Raw genomic sequence first — 27,653 nt, 5'->3', positions numbered from 1 at the left:
ACTTTTTATAAATATATTTTTTAGGGGCGAATAATGGTGGATTTGAAAAGAAATTTGAGGACTTAATTATGTGGATTATTTTAAAATATAAAAAAATATAGAAATGTTAAGGAATATTGATCGAAAATTTTGGATTTTTCCTTTCGAATAAAAAATATTAAACTTTTAAAGGACCTGCCCAGCGAGCATCGCAGACATTTTTTAATAAAGTTCTTTACAAAGCCTAATATAATAATAATATTTTTTTAACAATCTTCTGACCAAAACAGTCATAGATTTCTCAAGGAATCTTTTTAAAAATCTTTTTAAATATTTTATCTCATGCAAAAAAATAAACTGAGTTTGTTGTCAAACATCAAAGTTGACTTTACGACTTGTTAGGATGTAATTTTAAAGATGTCAAGATTTTTAGCAAAAATCACGAATTTTCTAAATTTTAAACTTATTTTTATGAATTGTATAAGAATTATATCATATGAATTTTTAGAATAGTATATATCTTCAGAATTGTGTGAATTTTGTATGTAAATTATTTAAATATAAATTTTTAAATTTAAAATTTTTTTATTTTTTTTTTTTAATTTTAAATTTTTTAATTTATTAATTTATGATTACTTTCAAGGTTTTTAGCAAAAATTGGACATATTTATTTAAGATTTTTGAACAAAAGGTAAAATTTTTAAATTAATATGGATTTTCAAGGAGTCTTGTGAAAAACTCTAGCATATTTATAATATTCTTTCGAAGGCGTCTTGGCGAAAAATCCTATGATTTTCCCTGAATTTTTTCGAATAATTTTAAAGATTTAATTTCAAAAAAGAAAAAAAAATTAAAGACTTTCTGGCAAATAATCAGTCTTATAAAATATATGACAAAAATGTTTATTGTGAAATGTTTATTAAATTTTTTCAAAGACTACAATGATTATTCAAAAATATTAACTACCTTTTGTAACAGATACTTAATAAAACTTAAATAAATTTCTGTTCATATGTATATTCCATTGTTTAATTGTTCCAAGCATAATAATACTACATATATATACACACCTGTATTACATAATCTCTAAGTGAATTAGCACATGCTTGAAATCCTATTAATGCACACTCATACACGACGCACACACACTTCATTTAAAAGAACTTACATAAATTCTTCAACACATATCGATTGCATAAATACCTGGTGTAAGGACATTCTTATGCAAGGACATCGTGTGTGTGTGTGTGTGTTCATGTAATGTAAAATCCGGTACACAACATATGCAAATTACATACGCATTCGAATGTAGCAGTGACAATGGTAATATCTATAGTCCATTATTGCATTATGCAGTCGGTAGTATATAATAAGAGATATATATTTCATAGATTCCTCAAAACAGACAAATGTGCATGCATACATACCTGTGTACATACATACGTATGGAGCATATTTATTTTGGCAAATATGATTAAAACCAATAATGAAGATTATAAAGGTTTGATGTTTATTCTTCATTACACACACACATATATATATAGGCCGATGTAATGCCTAAGTGTTCCATACGTAGATTTGACCTTTTGAGAAAAAAATGTGATTTCTTAGTTTTTTGGATATATGCTTTCTGAATCTTTGGTCAGTGTTTATCATACTTGGCCTAATTGTCGAAAAATCCTCATAAATGCCTTAAGTATCCACGGGTTCCACTCATTATGGGAATAATTAAAAACAAGTAAAAAAACAGTAAGTTTGAATACCCTCCACCACTTAGAACGGATTTGTAAAATTACCAAAAAATAAAATCCATTAAAAAATCTGATAAAATCTTTAAAATACCGAAAGCCGTTATATTGGTTTCTATACGAAGACGTGGACCTGCATAGACAACTTTTGTCATAAGCCATTGCTATATTCAAATACGAAATTTGAAAAAAAAATCCGGTAAATAATGTACAGGGTTGCCCATATTCGACGAACCCATGTTTTTTTGGCCCATTCCAATCGACGAGGCTTGTCCGCAGGCAACATTCTTTGCGTCAATTGAATTTTGTACGGGAACAAATGCAAATCAATGCGAATAATCCGTTGTAAAGTGGACCGAGCCATGCCCAATTGCTGAGAACCCCGTTTTTGGGATGTTCTTGGGGACCTCTCAACACTGGCTAGTACGGAAGCGATATTCTCGGCCGATCGCCTTTGTTGACTTTTATATGGCCTCTTCGGATTAGAAAGAGCCTTACCAGTCGAAAATTTTTCGTATAAACGCTTAATGGTGTTCTTAGAAGGCGCACTTCTCACATTTTTTAATGTTTTAAAAGCACTTTGAGTTTTCACAATTGACTTCTTCTGTTGAATGTAAATTTAAACTATTTCAGAGCGCCTGTAGTGGTTCATGGTAAAAATCTGCTTGGACTGACGCTTCAAACACGGTATGTCATTAAGCGATGTGACATCTCTGTCAAAAGTTATGGCGTTGCCAGATGGGTCCGTCGAATATGGGCAACCCTGTAGCTTAAATCATCAAAATACCGCATATAGGGAGGTACCGTTATATCGAGGCTATACGTTGACCAGTACCTGCATAGACAATTTTCTTTCACAGGCTGTAGTACCCATTAGGAACTTCAAATACGAAATTTGAAATAATTTCGGTGAATATTGTACCTAAACTTGGACCTGCATACGCAATTTTTGTCAGTACCCATTGTGAATTCTAAATACGAATTTTGAAACAACCCATGTTAATGATGTCCAATTTTTGTCATAGGCTGTAGTACCCATTCTAAATACGAAATTTGAAAGAACTCTCTTGAATAATGTTCCTAAAATCGTAAAAATATGTGGGCTATACGATATCGTGAACCTATATAAATATTTCTCCTCCAGGGGGTAAAGTGCTAAGAAAGAACTTCTAGTATGGATTTTTAGACAAATCCATTGAAAAATGTAGCTAAAACTATTCAAATACCGAATATCAGGAGGACCGCTATGTGGGGGCCATGCGATATCGTGGACCGATATAGGCCATCTTCGAACTTGACCTGCCGGCAGACAAAAGACTGATCTGTGCAAAATTTTAACATTTTATCTTTATTCGTTTTGACTCTAGCGTGATTATAACAAACGTACAGGCGGACAGGTCTATATCGTCTTAGAATTTTAAGCTGTTCAAGAATATATGTACATTGTTGTGTCTAAAATTATTATTTCGATGAGTTACAAACGAAATGACGAACTTAGTATACCCTCCATACTATGTATGGTGAAGGGTATAACAATTATGTAACAACTCGAAGTATTGACCCAAGAAATAGGATGTTCTACATGGATCTTCCTATGTCCGTCCGTCGGTCCATGTTAAATTAAAAAAAAAAAAACACGCGACAAGTCGCAATTATGACCTGATCCTCTTTAGCAAGGAGGTGGGATTTAGGTCAGAATAGAAGGCTATTGTTTCAGGAAATGATCGAAAAATCCTAAGGTGTTGGAATGGACAAAAAAAAAAACAGAAAAAATCTTAATTTTGCCTTAATTTTAATTTTTTAAAGTTGCCCTAGAGGGCTATTCGACTTGGAATTTTGCATGGGGCTAGAATTTAGGACAGGGCAGAAGCCTACCCATTTGAACGGTCATCGGACAATATTTTGCGGGTAAAATAAAGCATAACTTTTATGTAAAAAAGTACGACAATTTCCAATAAACCGCGTATATTTTTAATTCCTTCAAGATCACACATACATTAAAAGGTCACTTCTTTAAATATGGGATATATAGAAAAATTGGTACATATGTATGTAAAAAAAATATATATCTTACTTATTCTGCTTATAAGTCAAGAACCGCTGGAATGATTTTTTTTTTTTTAACTTTTGTCATACTTTTTTCCGATTCGAATTTTTCAATCGATTTTTTCAATTTTACTTACAATCTTGAATGGCACATTGTGTACAGGTCCATATTATCGTGCGATCGTCACGAAATTTTGCAGGGGTATAGGGTTTGGGTCAGAATTAACGCCTATTGTTTTTGAAGATGTACATTTAGGGGTTCAAATGGACACAGAAATTAAAATGTTCCTGATTTTGCAGTCGATTGATCGATCGAAAACCAATCGACAACATATTGTAGTGTTGTAGGGTCGTCCCTGCACGATCATAGCCTTTGCTTACTTGTTTTTATACCCTCACCTAGTGGTAAGGGTGTTATGTCTTTGTGCATTTGTTTGCAATAGGAAAGAAGGAAGCGATATAGACCAATAGTTACTTTTGAGAATTTTCATAGAATCACATTCTCAGTCGATTTATGCATGTTAGTCCGTCAGCCCGCCCGTCTGTCCATGTATTCCTGTGAACAAAATGCAGGTCGCATTTATTATCCGATTGAGATGATAATTTTCAAACACTATTTGTTTGGCCCAAACACGAACCCTATTAAAATTTGTAATCGGATCAGATTTAGATATAGCTCCCATATATCTTCAACCGACTTAATTTTGTGCACCAAATGGCTCAGTCGAAATGACCTGAATTTTGGCACATCGGACCGAATCCAGCCGAAAAGCAAGTACATCAATTTTGGTGAAAATCGGTTCAGATATAGCTATAGCTCCCATATATATGCTTCATCCGATTTGATGTGTAAGTCCCTTAATTTAGTTATATCCATTCTAAACCAATAATATTTGGTTGAGCTCAGAAATACCTCTCCCAAATTTTATCAAGATCGGTTCAGATTTGAGTATAGCTCTCATATATATCTTCAACCGATTTCGGGTTAATTGTGCACTAAATGGACAATATCTGCCAAAAGTCCAGAATTTTGGTACATCCGACCGAATACAGTCTAGAAGCCGGTGCATAAAATTTGGTGAAAATCGGTTCGGATATAGCTATAGCACCCATATATATGCTTCATCCGATTTGATGTTTAAGTCCTACAATTTAGTAATATCCATTCTACAACAATGATATTTGCTACCAGATATCTTATAGAGCTTGGAAATACCTTTGCCAAATTTTATCGAGATCGGCTAAGATTTGGATATAGCTCCTGAATATCATTAATCCGATTTTAGGTTTATTGTGCAAATAATGGCTAATATCAGCCCAAATGGAGTGAATTTTGTTTAACTCGGCTCCGATGTATATTTTTTAATATAATCCATCTCGAAGTGATATTATGAACTCTATAGCAATGTTATTTGGTATAAAAAAATGAAATTTCTTCGTCAAATTTAGTGAAAATCTATTCAGAATTGAATATGCCTCCCATATATTAGTTCCCTCTGAACCCAAATTATAGCAGCTCTAAAGCCAAATATTGATAGGTGGTATGATCTACTTCAAATACATTTTTTTGTTACGGGAACTCTGCTAAATATGCATAGCGATTTAGGGTATCATAAACTCGGCGCCGCCCGATTTTTGTCTTTTCCCTCCTGTTTTTAGTATAAAACCATTTTTAAATTCAAAATATTATTTTTTTAGAAGACAAAAGTTCATTATCTCAAAATCAGATACATTCTGGTACATTTCAAAGAGTGCCAAAAATGTGGATATGGACCAAATCGCGCATGGAACATCTAAGAATGATATGCATATCCATACCTTTGAGAAATGCTCAAAGTAGCCACAATTTTACAAGCATCAGGGTATTTACTTTAATTATTGTTATTAAATGTGTGCTAGATTAGGGTTAGAATGAATTTAGTTTATTTATCCATTTCCAAGAATACAACTTTTCGCATTTGTATATTTAGTTTCTTAAACAATTAACTAATGTTATAAATGTATGTGAAAGAAGCAGATAATACAATATTGGAAACTAGATTATTTAATATTCAATTCCAGTGATAAGCAACATAAATCGATAAACGTCGACAGGCAGTCCTCATCTAATGGCGCCCAACGAATGAAAATTATTCTTAAAAATGTTTACAACATAAAATTTTAAACTCCATACCAGGTTATTCCTAGTTTTAATTAACTTGGAGATTTCTGCACCTCAGTTGGACATACTTAGGGAGTTTGGTAAACATTTTTGCAAAAAAAGCTTAAATTCAGTATCATTCACACTTCGTAGAAACCACACACTTCTTGGTGGCTACGACATTATTCTTGTGAATAAACTTTTATCAAACAAAAAAAAATCGAAAAATTAATATTGTCACATCAATGTATCAAATTCAGAAAAGAAAATGAAAAATTGTCATTTTTTGATGATATATTGACATTATGGATAAAATGAAATTCAAAAATTAATTTTTCGTCTTTGCCTTCAGGTCAATGCTGATACGAAATATCAGATACGTTTTTTTTTTTTTTTGTTTACACTTCAGTGGGTTTTTAATAACTTACATTTGGCCCGAAACGATTTATGCCACAAGATTATTATCATCATGGAATTTTCATCATCAATGTATGTTATTTTGTTCATTAAATTTAAATTTAATATTTTCAGTAGCAATTGATTTAAAAAAAAAAACAAGTAAGCAAAGGCTACAGGCGAGCGGGGCCGACCGTTGAATACCCTACAACACTATAATAAATGATACAGTTTATATAGGCCATATACTCGAAAGAATTCCACAAGATATTGTGACAAATAATAAAAGAAAACCATCAGGTTTCGTTCTCTAATTTTCGAATAATAGCAACTTAAAATAATTTGCTCATTTCTAGATCTGGAACCAATATTTCCCAAAGACCTATAATCTCTCAGAAGTGGCAAAAGATTAACATTTATTATTGGTTTTTGACTTATACGCATCTATGTGAGATACAGACATTTGACTATATTCTTCAACAAAATCAGCCTTAACGAAATAGTGAGAAGTCCGTCTTTTCTGTATTTGTGAATTCTCCAAAAAGACACTGGAATGGATATTTTCGTATTTTGTCTACAAAAGTTGGCAAACTATTTCACACATTGAATATTTTTGGATGGCCATCCAAAACTGCTTGGCTTTTGCAATGTCCGGTAACCTCCATTCAAATGCGATCGGGCGATAATTACGACTTGCTGACAATTTTGCAGTTTTTTTGTCCATTTCAACCCCTAAATATATGGCGATTATCTCCAAAAAGAGTAGGCTTCTATTCTGACCCTCATCTTATCCCCATGCAAAATTTGATAAGGATCGGGCCATAAATGCGATCTGTATATGATATCCTGATATCCTAACTACTTAGTTTTGTTAGCTGTAGAAATATTACCAAATATTTAATTCAAAATGAAAATATGCCAAAAAATATGACAAAATTGAAAAAATATGAGAAAATTTTACAAAATCAATATTTTCATCTTTAGAGAGATATTTTTATGCGATTTTTTAGGCGTTTTTCTTTCCTGCGAAGAGGCCATTCTGAATTAATGAGAACTGTCGAAATCAGTTCAGCCGTTCTCGACATATAAGAGATCTTTTAAGCATATCTTCTTTGATAGACATATATATCGCACATATTTTGCTATATATCCGATTTGATGGATGTTAACATCAATGTAAAGATCAGAGGTAACCTTGTCATGGCTTTTGATTTCCCCGGGATTTAAAATATTCGCGGTTTAATGAAAAATGTTAAATTTTTTCAACACAAAAGATGTGGTCTATTTTATCCGCTAAATATTATCCGATGACCACCCAAATTGGTAGGCTTCTTCCCCGCCCTAAACTCTAGCTACATGCGTAATTCCGCGTCGATTGGTCTATAATTGCGACCTGTAGAGCAACTGCAAAATCAGGAATTTTTTCAGTTTTTGGTCCATTTCAACCCCTAAATATTATGCGATCATATCCTACATTCTAAATTTCGTGAAGATCGGGCAATAATTGCGACCTGTAGAGTGATTACAAATTAACATGGACAGACGGACATACATAGCTAGATCGACTCAGCTCGGCGAGCTAGGAAGATCCATATATACTTTCCTATATGGGAAACCAATATTTCGAGGTGTTACATAAATTCTGGCCCAATCAAACTTATAATACCCCCAACACATAGTGTTGTAGGGTATAACTAGGATACATTTCGATTATTCTTATGGTAAATTAGACCTGTTCAAGGGCTTTAGAATAGTCTTAACGATTTGTTTTTAGAAACTAAGAGCTTTATAAAAATCTTAAAGATTTTTTTAGGGACCAACCGACAGACCATCAAAAAACGTGATTTTTAAAAGAACCTAGAGTGGATGTTCTTATGAAAATTTTTTAACAATAAACTTTTTTTAATATATTTTTAAGGAGCACCTGAGGATTAAATATGATGTTTTTAAAAAATATTTTTTCAAGGGCCACCTGACAATCTGATAAAGAATTTTTAAAGAATATTTTTCAAGGATTAACATACCAAAAAAAGAAGATTTTTTGAATAATATTTCTTCAAGGACCAAAAGGCCGACAATAATGTTTTTTTTTTAATATATATATATATGTATATATATATACATATATATTTTTTTTTTTTTTTCAAAACCAGCAGACCAGTACTATGCTGAATGCTGAAAATATTTTTTTCAAGGACCAACAGACCAATAAACGCTGGTTTTTCAAGGATCTATATTTATAAAAGAGTAGAGAAATAACTGACTGAGAATCAATGTCCAGACGAAACGGCTAAAGCTAGAATCTTGAAATATTGCACGAGGGTCATTTTTGGTTATCAATGCTAAAATGGGTACAAAAGTATTAACATAAAATAAAAATCTAATACTTTGTATTGAGAGCCACTGATGGAGTGCAGGATTGATGTGCCAAAGGGTTTTTAGAAATTCGAAAAGTTCTCAAATGGTACTTAACTTCTAAAATGTTACGATTTGGTATTATGTGAATGGATAGAGGTAAAAAATTGAAATTTGGGTATCAAGGTTGGAAAGTAAATTTGATGCATGAATGTGGTTTTTAAAATGAGTACTAAGTTTGTGAACTGTACTAAATTTTACTAAATTTGGAACAGTTTTATTAAGGGGAACAGATTACGCTGGCGACACTGTTAGTGATTGGTTTGTGATAAAGAGGTGATTTTGGAAATGTGTACGCCTACAAGTGTACTAAATAGTACTCTATTTGGTACGATTTGGTATTTGGTAAGCAGATCATAATTAAAGTTTGAAATTTGGTATTACTGTAATTTTTCATGTGTAGCCTGGTCATATGAAGGTGGTTTCGGAAATGTGTACAAAAATTGTTCAAAAAGTACTAAATGATACAATTTTTTATTTTGGGTGAACGGATGAAGCTGAAACTTTGAAATATTGACATTTGGGTACAAGCGAACGAGAAGCACGAAATAGCACCTTATATGGTATAATTTGGTATTAGGTGAACAGATAGTGTTTGAAATCGGAAATATGGTATTGGGGTTACTGTGCATGTGTTTCCTGGACATATAAGGGGGGTTTCGGAAATGTGTACTATAATTGTACGAAAAGTACTAAATGATACTATATTTGGTATTGTATAATATTTGGTATGGTATAAATACCAAAGGCATAAAAATTTGAAATTTTATATTTCGATTACTGATGATATCAGGGATTGAGATTTGGTGGTGGTTCGGAAATCCGTCCTAAAAAGTAGCTAGAAGTTCTAAGTAGTACTTATTTGGGCATTGGGTGAAGGGATAGAGCTAGAATCGTGAAAGTTAATATTGAGGTCTCTCTTAGTATCTGGAATTGGGATATGGTGGAAGGTTGTAAAAATGTGTACTATAATTATACGATGTTACTAAATGTTACAAAATTTATTATTGAGTAAATGTATGGAGCTTGAATTCTTAACCTGGATATTAAAGTTGATGTATGGTGTTGAGATCTGGTGGTTGTTTTGGAAATGTGTACCATAATTGTAAGAAAATTATTAACTGGTACTAAATTTCGTATTGGCTGAAAGGATAAAGTTGAAATCCTGTAAATTGATATTAAGGATGGGTTTTAAAATGCGACGATAACTAAATTTCGTATTGGTTGAAGAGAAAGAGCTGGAATCTAGAAAATTAATATTGAGGTCTCTGTTGGTGTACAGGGTTGCCCATATTCGACGGACCTTTGGGCCCATTCCAATCGACGAGGCTTGCCCGCAGGCAACATTCTTTGCGTCAATTGAAGTTTGTACGGCAAATCAATGCGAAAAATCAGTTGTAAAGTTTACCGAGCCATGCCCAACTGCTGAGAACGGCGTTTTGGGATGTTCTTGGGGACCTCTCAACACTGACTCGTACGGCAGCGATATTCTCGGCCGATCGCCTTGGTCGACTTTTATATGGCCTCTTCGGATTAGAAAGAGCCTTACCAGTCTAAATTTTTTCGTATAAACGCTTAATGGTGTTCTTAGAAGGCGCACTTCTCACATTTTTATACCCTACACCACAAGGTGGTCAGGGTATTAGTCTTTGTGCATTTGTTTGTAACAGGCAAAAGGAAACGAGATTGACCCATATTTCCTTTTAATGATCTGCATAGAATCACTTTCTGAGTTGATTTATGCATGTCAGTCCGTCTGTCCGTCCGTCCGTCTGTCCATGTATTCTTGTGAACAAAATGCAGGTCGCATTTATTATCCGATTGAGATGAAATTTTGCAAACAACATTTGTTTGGCCCAAGGACGAACCCTATTGAAATTGGAGATAATCGGTAAAATTTAGATATAGCTCCCATATATATCTTCGTCCGATTTGCCTTTTATTGTGCACCAAACGTGTAATATCAGCCCGAATAGTATGGAATTTTGCACATACAACTAAATTAGGCCTGTAAATAAGTATGCCAAATTTTATCGAAATAGGTTCAGATATAGCTATAGCTCCCATATATATTGTTCATCCGATTTGTTATTTTTGTCCTCCGCAGCCGTAATATGCACTCTGTAACAACAATATTTGGGGAAATATATCAAATACAGCTCAGAAATACCTTTGCTAAATTTTATCGAGATCGGTTCAGATTTGGATATAGCTCCCATATATAACTTCGTCCGATTTACCATTTATTGTGCACCAAACGTCTAATATATGTCCAAATGGGATGGAATTTGGCACATACGACCGAATTTAGTCTAGAAGGTAGTATGCCAAATTTGGTGAAGATCGGTTCAGATATAGTTATAGCTCCCATATATATTGTTCATCCGATTTATTGTATTTGTTACCCACAGCCATAATATGCACTCCGTAACAACGATATTCAGGGAAATATATCAAATACAGCTCAGAAATATCTTTGCCAAATTTTATCGAGATCGGTTTCGATTTGGATATAGCTCCCATATATATTTTTATCCGATTTCAAATTAATTGTGCACCAAATGGGCAATACAAGTCCAAATTTAAAAGATACAAATGCTTCTGCATATTTAGTCCTTTGAACTTTAAATTATAATCATAACGTGTATGATTGAATTCTCCCATAAAAACTTTTAATTATTAAGTGGAGCTCAACTAAATTAGCAAAGTGGTGTAGGGTATCATAAAATCGGCCCCGCCCGACTTTAGGACTTTCTTTACTGGTTTAATGTTTTAAAAGCACGTTGAGTTTTCACAATTGACTTCTTCTGTTGAATGTAAATTTCAGAGCGCTCGCGTGGCTTATATTGGTTCATGGTAAAAATCTGCTTGAACTGACGCTTCAAACGCGGTATGTCATTAAGCGATGTGACATCTCTGTCAAAAGTTATGGCGTTGCCAGATGGGTCCGTCGAATATGGGCAACCCTGTAAAGGATTGAGATTTGGAGGTGGGGTTGGAAATACGTACAATAGTTGCTACAAAAGTATTTAACTTGGTATTGGGTGAAGGAATAGAGCTAAAATTCTGAAATTTGATGTTGAGGTCACTCTTGATGTCTGTGGTAAAGACATGGAGGTTGTATTGGAAATAGTTGTAATTTTTCGAAAATTACTAAAGGAATCACCGTTGCTGTCTAGGATGGAGAGATGTAGATTACATTTGGAAATGTGTAATAAAAATTGCTAAATTTGATATAAGATAAACGGATAGAACTAGAATTACGAAATTTTAGATGGAGGTCACTATTGGTTTCTAGGGTTTAGATATACAGACGTTAGAAGAGTTTTGGAGAGAAAAATAGATGTGGCTATACCAAATTGTGGACCTGCACAGACAATTTTCGGTTAAAGGCATTAGTATCCATTACGAACTTCAAATACCAAATTTGAAACAATTCCGGTGAATAATGTAGCTAAACTCATGAAAATACCGAATATCGGGAAGTACCGTTATTTGGGGCCTATACGAAGATGTGGACCTGTACAGACAATTGTCTTTCATAGGCTGTAATATTCAATACGAACTTCAAATACCAAATTTGAAACAATTCCGGTGAATAATGTCGCTAAAATCGTCAAAGTATAAGGAGGGTATAAAAAATAGAATTTTCGCTGGTGTAGTAGGTCAAATAATTGTGGATTTCAAGAAATACATTTTTGGAGGACTAGTAAAAGTGAATTTTTAAAGAATAAATTCAAGGACCAACAGATCATCAGACGAGGAATTTAAAAAAAAATATTTTCTCAAGGATCAACAGACCCAGAAACGTGAATTTTTTAAGAATATTTTTTCAGGGACCAACAGACCCAGAGGCATGTATTTTTAAACAATTTTTTTCAAGGGCCAACAGATCCATAAATGTGGATATTTAAAAGGTATTTTTTCAAGGATCAACGGACTCAAAAAATATTTTTAAGGACCAACAGATCAATAATCGCGATTTTTTTTTTAATTTTTTTTCCTACTAATGACCACCATAGACTAGAAACCTAGGATTTCTGAGAGTATGATTTTTCATACAGCATCTCTCAGAAAATTTTTTTCTAAATTCTGAGCAAGATATTTAATGGCAAACTACTTAAAAAGATTAACACTCCGCATCTTTGCTCAATTGTATCGAAAGCAATCTAATCGCATTTGCAATGTATACCACGAAGTGATTGATTGACGGCCAGTTGCCAACGAGAGAATGAAGGGAAAACCCCAAGAAATCTTATTACCCCTGTGGCTGGCTGGTGTGGGAAATGGAATTGAAAATGGTTTATGGTGTCAGAGAAGAGTGTGTGTGTTAAACACATAATTTAATAGCATGCCGACACGGAATGGTTTAGCCTGTCTGAAATGGCATAAATATAAGCATAAACATATGTTCGTGCGCGTGTATGTGTGTCAAGTTTTTCTTTTTCATTACCCATCACCTTAGAAATGTCAGATTAAATGAAAATGCGTAGAAGCGAAAAACAAAACATATGTTTGCTTTCTGTTATGTTTTCCCCGCTTCCCCGACCGAAAAATGAACACCTTTAAATCTCCGATTGAAATAAGGGGGAAAAGAGCAAAAAAGTTTTCCTTGAATCTGAAATTCGAGGGTCTTCCAGGAAATCAAAAGTAATCAGAAAATGAGCAAACGAAAAGAACAGCAGCAACGAAAACTGATATTATCTTCATATTATTTTCGTAAACTTTAACCACCTAACGTGGGTGTCTAATAATCTTCTGCCAAACTCAGCTCTCGAGTCTGACAAATTAACTCAAGGAGTGGAAAAGTGGAGTAACAAAGTTCAGCAGCAGCAGAGGCAAACACCTCATTTATATTCGTTCTGCTTCATTTTTGTGGGTGAGTCAATCAACTTAACCGCATGCAATTATTGCCGGTGTGTTTGTGTCTGTGAGAGAGAGAGTGTGTGTGTGTGTGTGTGCATATCTTTAGGGATGGGTAATATTAATAAGTGTGCGTGTGCGTCTGTGCTTAACAAAGTTACTTTTCCTATTACCCATTCCCCCCAAGCTCCCATCCATACAACCATCCATGTTTTATGGCCATCTATCAACTTTATAAGATTAATCACCTGCAATCTCAAACCAAACACTCAACGTCGTAATTGCATTTACATCCGAACGTTTGAGACTTAAATGTTTGTGGTATTTCCTTGTGATAGCAGGATAAATTTAATATTTTTGGTAGGATTAAATTCAGAAGTTAGATTAATATTTAAGATTTCAAGACGACAACTACGAACGGAGTTTTCTTTGAAAGGACTATAATAGAATTGTTGGAAGGACCTGAATCCCATTATGAAGTCTTTTATATAAGAACAACTTCTGATAGTCTTCTAGGAGACCATATAAATATTCTTATTCCGTTGAAGATCATTCAAATGTATTCCATCAAAAAAATACATTTTGCAGACCTTTTAACAATATTTTAGGCTAACCGAAGCTCTTCCCTTAGACAGTTTTAGTCTGTTGAAGAATACTTACAGGGAATCTGCATAAATAATACCTGCTAAAGAATTTCTTTCTTGGGAAGACAATTTGCATTAGTTTGTCAATAATATGATCAACAGAATACAGGTTGATACAAAACTGCAACAAAGTCAAACGCCATAATTTTTACATTATTTTTTAAATTTTATTGATTGAAAGCAAAAAATTTCGGAAATAGCATTAAATGCTAGAATAATTTTAGATTTGTTCGAATTGGCCTTAAAATGGCCTTAAAACGGCCAATGAAACCGTCAAACGCTGCTCGAGTGTTACTCTGCTGTATTTTGGCCCATTACCGGCGAAACGCTTGCTTGAGGTGATCGACACTTTTTCAATGGAATTGTATGAAAATCCACACAAGCTGTTCTCTAAGAGCATTTTATCTCTTGGCAGATAATTATCTATATAGGTTCACGATTTCGTATAGCCCCAATATAACGGTACCCCCCGATATTCGGTATTTTGATGATTTTAGCCACATTTTCTAATAGAATAGTCTGAAAATCCACAGGAGGAGTTCTTTGTGGGTACTTTACCCCATGAAAGAGAATTGTTTATATAGGTCCACTATATCTTATATCCCCCATATAACGGTACCACCCGATATTCGGTATTTCGATAATTTTAGTCGCATTTTTCGACGGAATTGTCTAAAATTTTACACAAGGGGTTCCTTGTGAGCACTTTACCCCCTGAAAGGGAAGTGTCTATATAGGTCCAAAATATCGTATAAACCCCATATAACGGTATCCCCCGATATTCGGGATTTTGATGATTTTAGCCACATTTTCCAATGGAATGGTCTTAAAAACCGCACAACGAGTTCCTTGTGAGTACTTTATTCATTGAAAGAGAATTATCTATATAGGTCCACGATACTTGTTTAGTGTTAACCTTGCTTTCCAAAATACTCCAGACACAATAGTCCATCGGATTTGTATCCGAAGATTTTGGTGGCTATTGTGCGAGCAGAGTCCTATTGGAATGTCCAAGGTCTGCGGCCAAAATGTTTGAGTGCCCAAGGCTTTAATACACCCTCCAGAATATTTTCGCGATAATATCCGCCATATTCTGACGCCACGCTCGATTTATACGAGCGGAGAGCGACCATCGGCTGTTATGGGGGCCCACACCGGCGCTTGAGTTCTGGTTGCCAACCGAAGGTGCACATTTTCACCGGACCTCTTTGGCAAGTAAACACGATCATTTTGTTTGTTTACAAACCGCTAGACAACGAATGTTTTCTCATCGGAGAAAACCAAATTCGGCAGTTCACCACTTTCGGCCAAGCGAAGCAACTCGTTAGCTCTTTTGAGTCTATTTTCTTGCTGTTGCGGTGTAAGTTCTTGCATTTTTTGGAATTTCACTGGCTTTACTCCGAGCTAATTTTTTAGTATTTGCGAATGGAATATTACGATATATTCAGCACACGAGCCATTTTTCGCACACTGCGACGCGGGTTTCGATCAAGTCGCTTCTTTACTTTTCGAACCATTTCTGCTGATGTTGTCGTTTTTTTTCGTCCACTTCCTTGACGTCAGGCTACGCTAGCAGTATCACGGTAACAAGCGATGGTACGAGACACAAAAGATTTATTCACATTTAAATGCTGGAGTGCTCTAACGATAGCCACTTGTGGTTTTCCAGCCAAATATAAAGAAATCACACTATCACGCTTGAATTCCATCACGAATGAGCTGTCACTGGAATAATTTTAACAATTGTCGGACGAGTGGCTTTGAAACGACAGCAGTCTGAAGTAGGTTGCAGTTTTTCATTTCACCCTGTATATCTCTCCATCCGAGACACTGTGATTCAAAAATAGTACAATTTAGCACTCTTCGAACAATTGCAGTACAAATTTGCAAAACCACCACCAGATACCAACAAAGACCTCAATGTCGAATATCGGGATTTCAACTATATCCCTTCACCCAATACCAAGTTTAGTACCGCTTAGTTCTTTTCGAACAATTGTAGTAGACATTTCCAAACTCACCTCTATATCTTAACCACAAACAACAACGGTGACCTTAATATCAAATTTCGGGATTCGGTTCACACAAATCAAAATTGTAACAAATTTAGTATACATAAGTACTTCCAAAACTTTCTATATAGCCCATGCCTCGATCATCTCTAGATCTACTCCTAATGTCCTGAAACGGATTTGGTGCAAAGATGCCTAGGGTCTAAAAGCGTTATTTTGATGAGGTACGTATGGCTGAGAGCATAATATTTTTTAAACCCTCCACCATACTATAGAGGGTATATTTATTTTTTCATTCCGTTTGTAACTCCTCGAAATACTCATGTCAGACCCAACAAAGTATATATATTCTTGATCAGCGTAAAATTCTAAGACGATTTAGCCATGTCCGTCTGTCTGTCTGTCGTAATCACGCTATCTTTCGAACAAGTTAAGATAGAAGGCTAAAATTTTGCACATATGTATATTTTGCCAGTAGGCAGGTTAAATGGACCATGTAGGTCCAAGTTATCATATATCCCCCATATAACGGTACCTCCCGATATTCGGTATTTTGATGATTTTAGCGGCATTATTTAACGGAATCGTTCCAAATTTGGTATTTGAAGTTCGTAATAGATACTTCAGCCCATGCCAGAAAATTGTTTGTACAGGTCCAGGTCTTCGTACAGCCGGTACCCCCATATTCGGTATTTTGATGATTTTAGCTACATTATTTTAGCTACAGATTTTTCTTCAAGTTTCGCATTTAATATTTTTATTGTAATAACTTATGACAAAACTTGCCTATGAAGGTCCACGTCGTCGTATAAGCATTCAGTATTTTTAAGATTTTAACAGAATTTTTAACGGATTTTTTTTTTGGAAATTGCCAAATTTGTGCCAAATAGTGGAGGGTATTAAAATTTCGGCCCGGCCGAACTTACTGCTTTTTTACTTGTTTTTTTTTTTTTTTTTTTAATTTACGACTATATACAATTTTTTTAATAATTCCAAAAAATCAATTATTATTTTAAAAATATTTCTAAAAAATAAATGATGTAGATTCATTTAAAATAAACGAGTATTTCTGGAGTATTTTTGAATAAAATCTACAATTTATTTATATCCGTCGTAGAAGTCCTTTAAATTCTCTTATAAATAGATAACGATAAAAATATTTCAATATTTCACTTTTTGCCCCCATCATTCATTCATTCATCGTAAACTATGCAGTAAATTTTTATTAGGTTATGTTGAATACCTCAACAACAACGACGACAACATCGAAATGTCACATTCATTAGCCGAATGAAATGCAACTACTTGTAGCGGAAATCAAACTCACATACCGGAAAGAGAAAACCGAACAAGCCCGGGCCAGAGCCAGAGGCAGGAGCATAACAGGTCAAAATAATATTCCGATTACAAAACTATGTTCGTCCATTCGTTTCGACATGGCAATCATCGTTGCTCTGTCAAAGTGTAGGTAATGAAATAGCATTGCCACAAAATCCCATGCAAACAGCAGCAACTACAACAACAGCAATAGCTATGGATAAACCTAGTCAACAGCTAGCTGCTAGCTAACCGAGGAATAGAAAGCTAATCATGCAAAAGTAAATGTAAAACCCTGATGGACGACCTGGTCGAAAATGGGTGACACCTACCATCATTGATGACTATGACAATTGTATGGATGTTGTTGTGGTTGTTGTTGGTGGTGGTGGTGGTAGTACAATGTCTAATGCCTTTGGCCTGGTCAGAACATTTGAACCCATTCACCATTATGAACCCGAATGTACGTAACAACGTCAATGGAAGAACGGAAGAAAATATATTATTATGTTAGCTTAATGCGGCAGGTAAAAATGTATATTTCATGTATTCTGCATGCACATTCATGCTAATGCCGATTTTCCTCTAGCCGGCTATCAGTCTTCCATTGCCGTTGAGCATTGGTATCAATTTAAACGATACATCCGTTACTGGCAAAGCAAAGCAGAAAAAACGACGTTTATCAAATGTCTAAAATGTGTCACCGTTCATGCAACGATAAGCAAGTCACTCACAGACACACAAACAAACGCACACAGCTCATGGACATGAAATGCTATCTGTGTTTGGTTGGTAGATCCCAAAGGATCGCCGGGTTAAATGCCAAATGTATTGCATGTCCTGACAAACGGTTCCTGTTCAAAGCCATCCTTGCCTTTCCTTGTGTACAGTTCATTTGTGGATAAATTTAACTGGCTTTAGAGCCAGTCGTTCGGTCTGTCCTCCTGTCTATCTATCCCATGGGAACGGTGACAAGTGCTAAAGTAACCGAATACCATGTTCAACGGATAGGATTGATACAAATGACAAATACAAATTCGACTAGATTATGTCCATAATGCAAGATAAATACATGGCTAGGCAATGGGCGAGCGGGGCGTTGGAAACCAAAAACGAAAAATGGAGGCAAAAGGATTGTCAGGCATGTTTGGAAAACATTATTCATCGTGTTCGTTCAGCATGGAGAAATGTATTCTAATTTTGACAATAGGAGTGGAGGGGGGGGGGGGGGGGGGGGGGGGGGGGGGGTGATTTCAGCAAAATTTTAAATTGATTTTTGGTTAATCACTTCATTCCTTGCGCACCAATGACAAATCCTCGGAGTTTTCCATTAGACGCTTATTAATGGAGGTATATCTAATGGGAATATTTATAAATGGTAGAGAAATTGTTATACCCTCAGCCATATGGCTAGAGAGAACATATATCATTTGATATGGCCAAAACGTACCTCATAGAAATAACGGTTTTAGACCCTAAGTCTCTTTGGACCAAATCCGTTCCAGGACATTTGGAGTCGATTTAATGAAATTATTTGGATTTGCAAAGTTGGACCTAAATCGGATTATCCTTCTGTGCAGTAAAATATACATTTTTTTTGAAAAGTTGAACTTTTGGGGGGGAGGAACCAGAAGAAGTAGACCGAACTCGAATCTAAATTTGATAATAATACGACGATGCTCCAAGTTTGGACCAAATCGAATACCTCCTTCGAGAGTTATCGGATGGACGGACATCTCTAGATCGACTCCAAAAGTCCTGAAATGGATTTTGTGCCCTTCGGAAATTTTGATGAGACCCGTTTTGGCCGTATAAAATGATATATACCCTCTCCATATATATATACACTCTGAGGGTATAATATATATTTGAAAATTTACAAAATGTAATTCCAAAATCAAAAACCATTTATCATTTTAAAATCCGCCTGTTTGTCTGATGTGCACGATAACTCTTGGAGGGATTATCGGATTTGGTCCAAACTTTATGGTACTACCCAAAAAAAAGGCCTAAACTTTCAAAAAAAAATAAAAATGAATGGACACAAAGAGAAAGGATGAGCCGATTTTGCTCTAACTTTGCAAATCCTTATATTTTTATCAGTGCTAGGTCAGGTATCTCCCCCACAAAGTTTGAAAATTTTGAATAATTATAAATCTTATAAAATGTGATGTAAGAGACCGATTGATTTCAAATTATACACATAACTATATGTTTATTAACCCAAGGTCTGGTGTGAAGATGGGATATAACCATGGTACAATAAGGAGGTAGAACAGCTTCGTAAAACTACAGATATACAGCCCTGAGGCTATGCCCGCTTCCTGTCAGAAATATTGAAAATTATAAACAACAAGTTATTTTCATTTATTTGGTATCTTTTGTTCATTTCTGAAATTCCTCAAATAGCGCGAAAGATGAATGAAGTGCCTGGATGTTCTCTCAAAAATATGATCCTAAGTTTTGAATCTTTCAATTCAATGGCAAATCTGGTTTCAGATTTCAGATTAAGTTTCTTTCAATCATTGATTTTGAAAATGTATTTTTCAAAACAACAAATACGTACAAAAAATTGACGGAAGTCGGGTACACTTAGAAAAAAATTGTAATCAGCTGGGAGCTCTACCTTACCTTTTTATTATACCATGGATATAACGATCCACTCCTTCTAGTACTTTGTTAGTATTTTGAATACCGATTCCATTCCAGACACAAAATATATTTCCGAATATTTCCGAGATCACAAGATCTGTTACAAATATGATAGAGATCGGACCAATCCTTCCTTGCAGGAATTTTTACGAAAATCGCTGGAAAGAATGGAATATTTTTCACCCTTTCAACACTGGTTGGGTTTATTATATACAGATTGCACTTATCGTCCTATCTTCACGAGAATTTTCATAAGGGTAGGGTTAGACTCAGAAGGGCTAAGCCTATTATTTTTAAAGATGTCTGCAATATATTTAGGGGCTAAAAATCGCCAACAACTAAAAATGTTCCTGATTTTGCAGCCGTTATAAATAGAATGCAAAGGAAACGAAATCTAGCATGAAGTTAGAATTCAGGACAGCTAGTATAATGGATCACTACTTTTGTGTGAAAAGAAGTAAAAAAAATGTACTTTCGGCCGTGTCGAACTATGAATTCCCTGCACTATTCGGAACGAATTTGGCAATTTTCAAAAAAATAAAATTCGTTAAAAATTCTGTGAAAATCTTAAAAATACCGAATGTAGCCGTAATATTATGATTTATACGACGACGTGCACCTGCGTAGGCAGCCTTTGTCATAAGCCATTACAATATTCAATTGCGAAACTAGAAAACAAAAATCGGTGAATAACGTAGCTAAAATCATTAAAATACTGAATATAGGGAGGTACCGTTTTATGGGGGCCATACCAAAACATGGACCTGCACAGGCAATTTTCTGTCTTAGACAATAGTATCCACTACGAACTTCAATCCAAATTAGAAACAATTCCGGGGACTATACGAAAGCGTGGATCTGCATAGACAATTTTCTGCCATAGGCTGTAGTATCTATTGCGAACTTCAAATACAAAATTTGAAACAATTCCGGTAAATAATGTCGCTCAAATCATCAAAATACCGAATTTCGGGAGATACCGTTATATGGGGGCTATATGAAAACATGGACCTACACATACAATTTTCTGACTTAGGCTGTAGCAACTATTACCAAATTCAAATACCAAATTTGAAACAATTACGGCGAATAAAGTCGCTAAAACCATGAAAGTATCGAATATCGGGAGGTATCTTTATATGAGGCCGATACGAAGACGTGGGTGCAGGTCCACAATTTTCTGTCATAGGCTATAGTATCCATTACGAGCTACAAATCCAAATTAGAAACAATTCCGCTGAATAATGTCGCTAAAATCATCAAAGTACCGAATATCGGGAGGTATCTTTATATGAGGCCGATACGAAGACGTGGACCTGCACAGGCAATTTTCTGTCATAGGCTGTATTATTCATTACGATCTTCAAATACAAAATTTGAAACAATTCCGGTGAATAATGTCACTAATATCATCTAACTACCGAATATCGGGAGGTATCGTTATATGGGAGCCATACGAAGACGTGGACCTGCACAGACAATTTTCTGTCTTAGGCTGTAATATCCATTACGAAATTCAAACACCAAATTTTAAACAATTCCGGTGAATAATGTCACTAATATCATCTAACTACCGAATATCGGGAGGTATCGTTATATGGGAGCTATACGAAAATGTGGACCTGCACAGACAATTTTCTGTCTTAGGCTGTAGTATCCATTACGAATTTAATATTCCTAATTTGAGACATTTCCGTTTAAAAATGTCGCTAAACTTATAAAAAATACCGAAAATAGGAAGGTAACGTTATATTGGGACTATATCAAAACGTGGACCTACATCGCCCATTTTCAATACCAAAAGTCCTGCAGCCATAATATATATTTGAGTAAAATTTTATGAACCTATTATATTTCGTTCGGAAGCTAGTGTATTTATATATATATATATATATATATATATATATATATATATATATATATATATATATATATATATATATATATATATATATATATATATATATATATATATATATATATATATATATATATATATATATATATACTTTGTGGGGTCTAAAATGTATATTTCTAGGTTTTACAAACGGAATGACAAACTTAATATACCCTCCATACTATGGTCGAGGGTATAAAATTACCAATATTTCCATTCTACCGAAACGCTGAAAATAACTTACCAGCGAAATCCAAAATACACAAAAGGCGATCTTCTGGCTTTTTTATGCGGATTTCCTTGAGGAATATAGCCAAATATCGTATACAAGCAAGTCATATGGATGAGTCTAAATTCGGAGGCACAGAGGGGCCTCTCGCTTTTAGAGACGATCGCAAAATATTTAGGGGTTCAAATGAACCAAAAACAGAAAATGTTTCCTTATCACACAATTGAAACCAATCGACAGGGAATTTTTTCTGAGAGGAGAGTTAAAGACTGAGAGGAAGTCTGGCAGTTTGAATGACAATTGGATTTTATTTAACTGTAAAATGGACCAAAACTACTTACAGCACGACGGAGTCCGTAAATATTGGGCAAATGCCCCTGGTCAAAAAAGACTAAGGTTAATATCTGGGCAGTGCTCTATGACATAATTTCAAAAGCGAAATCTTCCAAACTGGATTTGGACATAAGGGGGCTTCTACCACATTGTGGTGTTGTAGGGCATCAGATGGTCGGCACCCGCACGGCCATAGCCTTTGCTTTTTATACCCTACACCACAAGGTGGTCAGGGTATTATGTCTTTGTGCATTTGTTTGTAACAGGCAAAAGGAAACGAGATAGACCCATAGTTCCTTTTGATGATCTGCATAGAATCACATTCTGAGTCGATTTATGCATGTCCGTCCGTCTGTCCGTCTGTCCATGTATTTTTGTAAACAAAGTACAGTTCGCATTTATTGTCCTATCCAGATGAAATTTTGCACAAATCATTTGTTTGGCCCAAGAACGATCCCTATTGAAATTGAAGATAATCGGTCAAAATTTAGATATAGCTCCCATATATATCTTCGTCCGATTTGCTTTTTATTGCGCACCAAACGTGTAATATCAGTCCGAATTGTATGGAATTATGCACGTACGATCAGATTGGACCTGAAAATAAGTATGCCAAATTTGATCGAAATCGGTTCTGATATAGCTATAGCTCCCATATATATTGTTCATCCGATTTGTTATTTTTGTCCTTCGCAGCCGTAATATGCACCCTGTAACAACAATATTTAGGGAAATATATCAAATACAGCTCAGAAATACATTTGCTAAATTTTATCGAAATCGGTTCAGATTTGGATATAGCTCCCATATATAACTTCGTCCGATTTACTTTTGATTGTGCACCAAACGTCTAATATTTGCCCAAATGGGATGAAATTTGGCACTTACGATCGAATTGAGTCTAGAAGCTAGTATGTCAAATTTGGTGAAGATCGGTTCAGATATAGCTATAGCTCCCATATATATTGTTCATCCGATTTGTCATATTTCTTATCCACAGCCGTAATATGCACTCCAACGAGTGCATACCCACGATATTCGGCGAAATATATCAAATACAGCTCAGAAATATCTTCGCCAAATTTTATGGAGATCGGTCCCGATTTGGATATAGCTTCCATATATATCTTTATCCGATTTCAAATTAATTGTGCACCAAATGGGCAATATAAGTCAGAATTTAAAAGATACAAATGCTTCGGCATATTTAGTCCTTTGAACTTTAAATTATAATTATAATCATAGCGTGTATGATTGAATTCTGCCATAAAAACTTTTAATTGTTATGCGCAGCTCTACTAAATTAGCAAAGTGGTGTAGGGTATCATAAAGTCGGCCCCGCCCTACTTTCTTTACTGGTTATACCCTCAGCCATATGGCTACAGAGGGTATATATCATTTGATACGGCCAAAACGTGCCTAGTCGAAATAACGGTTTTAGACCCTCGGTCTCTTTGGACCAAATCCGTTTCAGAACATTTCGAGTCGATCTAGCGATGTCCGTCCGTCCGTCCGTCCGTCTGTCTGTCTGTCTGGCTGGCTGGTGCGCACGATAACTCTCGAAGGGAGTATCCAATTTGGTCCAAACTTGGTACATCGTAATATTTTTGTCAAACTTAGATCGAGTTCGGAGATGGACAATATCGGTCCACTCCTTCTGGTACCTCCCTCACAAAAGTTCGAAATTTTCAAAAAATTTAATTTTTGCACAGAAAGAGAAATTATAGTCCGATTTTGCTCCAACTTTGCAAATCTTAATATTTGCGTCAGTGTGAGGTCGGGTGTGAAAATGGAAAATATCGGCCCACTCCATCAAGTACCTCCCCCACAAATGGTAAAAATTTTGAATAATTACAACTCTCATAAAATGTGATGTAAGTGTCCGATTGTCTTAAAATTTTACACATCCCAATATTTATATTAACCCAAGGTCTGGTGTTAAGATGGAATATATCGGTCCACTCCTTCTGGTACCTCCCCCACAAAAGGTCGAAATTTTCAAAAAAAAAAAAAAAATATTTTTTTTTGCACAGAAAGAGAAAGAATAATTCGATTATTCTGCTACTTTGTAAATCCTAATATTTGCATCATTGCTAGGTCTGGTGCGAAAATGGAGAATATCGGTCCACTCCTTCTGGTACCTCCCCCACAAAGGGTCAAAACTTTAAATAATCACAACTCTCATAAAATGTTGTAAGAGTCTGATTATCTTGAAATTTCACACATCCCAATATTTATATTAACCCAAGATCTGATGTTAAGATGGAATATATCGATCCACTCCTTCTGGTACCTCCCCCACAAAAGGTAGAAATTTGCAAAAAATATATTTTTTGCACAAAAAGAGAAAGGATACTCCGATTTTGCTCTCACTTTGCAAATCCTAATATTTGCATCAGTTCTACGTTAGGTGTAAAAATGGACAATATCGGTTCACTCCTTCAAGTACCTCGCCCACAAATGGTCAAAATTTTGAATAATTACAACTCTCATAAAATGTGATGTATGAGTCCGATTGTCTTCGAATGGCGCACATCCCAATATTTATATTAACCCAAGCTCTGGTGTTAAGATGAAGTATATCGGTCCACATCTTATGGTACCTCCCCCACAAATGGTCGAAAACTTGAGATATATATTTTCTGCACAGAAAGCAATAATCTAATTTTGAAAAACATAACGCTCAAAGAAAGCGAAATAAGGATTCAACTCTTTTCAAATTTCACACATACAAATTATTTTTGCTAACACCAGATCTGTTTTGAAGATGATCCTATATATCTGCGAACACCTTCTGGTACCTCACCCACAAAGAGACACATTTTTCAATATTTTTATCTGTCATAAATTGCGAAACAACTCAGTGATTCTTTACAATTGCTATATCCATCTGCTATAATAATATTTATATCATATTAATGTAGGTCCGATACGAAATTGACAATATTGACCCATTCTTTAAAAACCCACTCCATAGAGGGTGAAGAGGCCTGAGGGTATACATCTGTCGGCAAAGCCGACCGATACTTTTTTACTTGTTTTTGTTTAATTTTGGTTTTTGAGACGGATATAAAATAATAAAATAATAATGCCATCATCACTAACTCCTTCTACTCTGTATTAATTACCTCATCCACCTCGTTAATAGATGAAGTATTTATTGCACATCGCCCATTTAATGAGTCTAGATTTAAGAACCGAACAAAAACGTAATGAGCAGTGGTTTCGCTTTAAATGAACTGTAAACAGATAATTAGCGAACATTTTGTGCTCGTAACAATTAAAATACAGCAAAACAAAATGACAAACACTACGCCCGGTCCATCCTCCACCTTTGATGGCAATAACAATAAAAATGTTGTTGGTGAAAATGAAACGAATGAAAAAAAAAACAAAAAAAAAACATTGGAAAACCTTCTGGAATCAATGTCATCAGTTACAACCGACACAATTAACAAATGCGATTAAGTTTTATTACTCTCTGGTCTTGGTGTGCCATTGTAAAATTGTTGATGGCGAATGCTGGAGGCTGGAGCCTTCATGCCATCATCGTTCGTTATGATGTCAACCGAATTTGTGTGAGTGTGCGTGCGTGTATGTATTCGAAAGTTAATAAAGTGAATTTAATTATAACAATTCTTCCATTCTGTCATGTATGGATTTTCATAGGTATTACATTAACGAAGTCATATATGGAATATTTAAAAGCTTAACTATGTTTGGTCTCACAACAACAACAACAATAGCTGCCACGCCATTACACACATACACACACATGGACACCGAAATTTTCCATGCATCATTACATGCTGACACCTTTGTTTTGTAACATTGTATCAACATTAAATATTCGCACTGCAATTCAACTGCAGCAATGGCAGGAAAGTTCGTTAAACTCGTCACGTTTTATGTGTTTTAAGTTTTGAGGAGGAAAGGGGGTACAAATTTGGGTTTAAATATTTTTTCGAATATTTTCAAGGTCTAAGAGACCAATAACCATGGATTTTTAAGGAATATTTTTTTAAGGACCAAGACAACAATAAGCGTTCATTTTCAAGGACCAACTAAACAATAAGCGTGGATTTTTCAAAAAAAAAATTTTTTCAATGACCAACAATAATAAGCTTGGATTTTTAAAGAATATTTTTTCAAGGACCAACAGACAAATAAACGAGGATTTTTAAAGAATATTTTTTTCAAGGAACAACAGACAAATAAACGTGGATTTTTAAAGAATATTTTTTCAAGGACCAAATGACCATGAAACCTGGATTTTTAAAGAATATTTTTTCGAGGACCAAAAGACCAAGAAACGTGGATTTTTAAAGAATATTTTTTCAAGGACCAACAGACAATTAAATGTGGATTTTTAAAGAATATTTTTTCAAAGACCAACAGACAAATAAACGTGGATTTTTAAAGAATATTTTTTCAAGGACCAAATGACCAAGAAACGTGGATTTTTAAAGAATATTTTTTCAAGGACCAAATGACCAAGAAACATGGATTTTTAAAGAATATTTTTTCAAGGACCAAATGACCAAGAAACGTGGATTTTTAAAGAATATTTTTTCAAGGACCAAATGACCAAGAAACGTGGATTTTTAAAGAATATTTTTTCAAGGACCAAATGACCAAGAAACGTGGATTTTTAAAGAATATTTTTTCAAGGACCAAATGACCAAGAAACGTGGATTTTTAAAGAATATTTTTTCAAGGACCAAATGACCAAGAAACGTGGATTTTTAAAGAATATTTTTTCAAGGACCAAATGACCAAGAAACGTGGATTTTTAAAGAATATTTTTTCAAGGACCAAATGACCAAGAAACGTGGATTTTTAAAGAATATTTTTTCAAGGACCAAGTAACAAAGAAACGTGGATTTTTAAAGAATATTTTTTCAAGGACCAAATGACCAAGAAACGTGGATTTTTAAAGAATATTTTTTCAAGGACCAAATGACCAAGAAACGTGGATTTTT

The sequence above is a fragment of the Musca domestica genome, unplaced genomic scaffold, assembly GCF_030504385.1.
Source record: "Musca domestica strain aabys unplaced genomic scaffold, Musca_domestica.polishedcontigs.V.1.1 124, whole genome shotgun sequence".
Taxonomy (NCBI): domain Eukaryota; kingdom Metazoa; phylum Arthropoda; class Insecta; order Diptera; family Muscidae; genus Musca; species Musca domestica.
The sequence above is the reverse complement of the archived record's forward strand: the minus strand, read 5'-3'. Positions refer to the sequence as shown.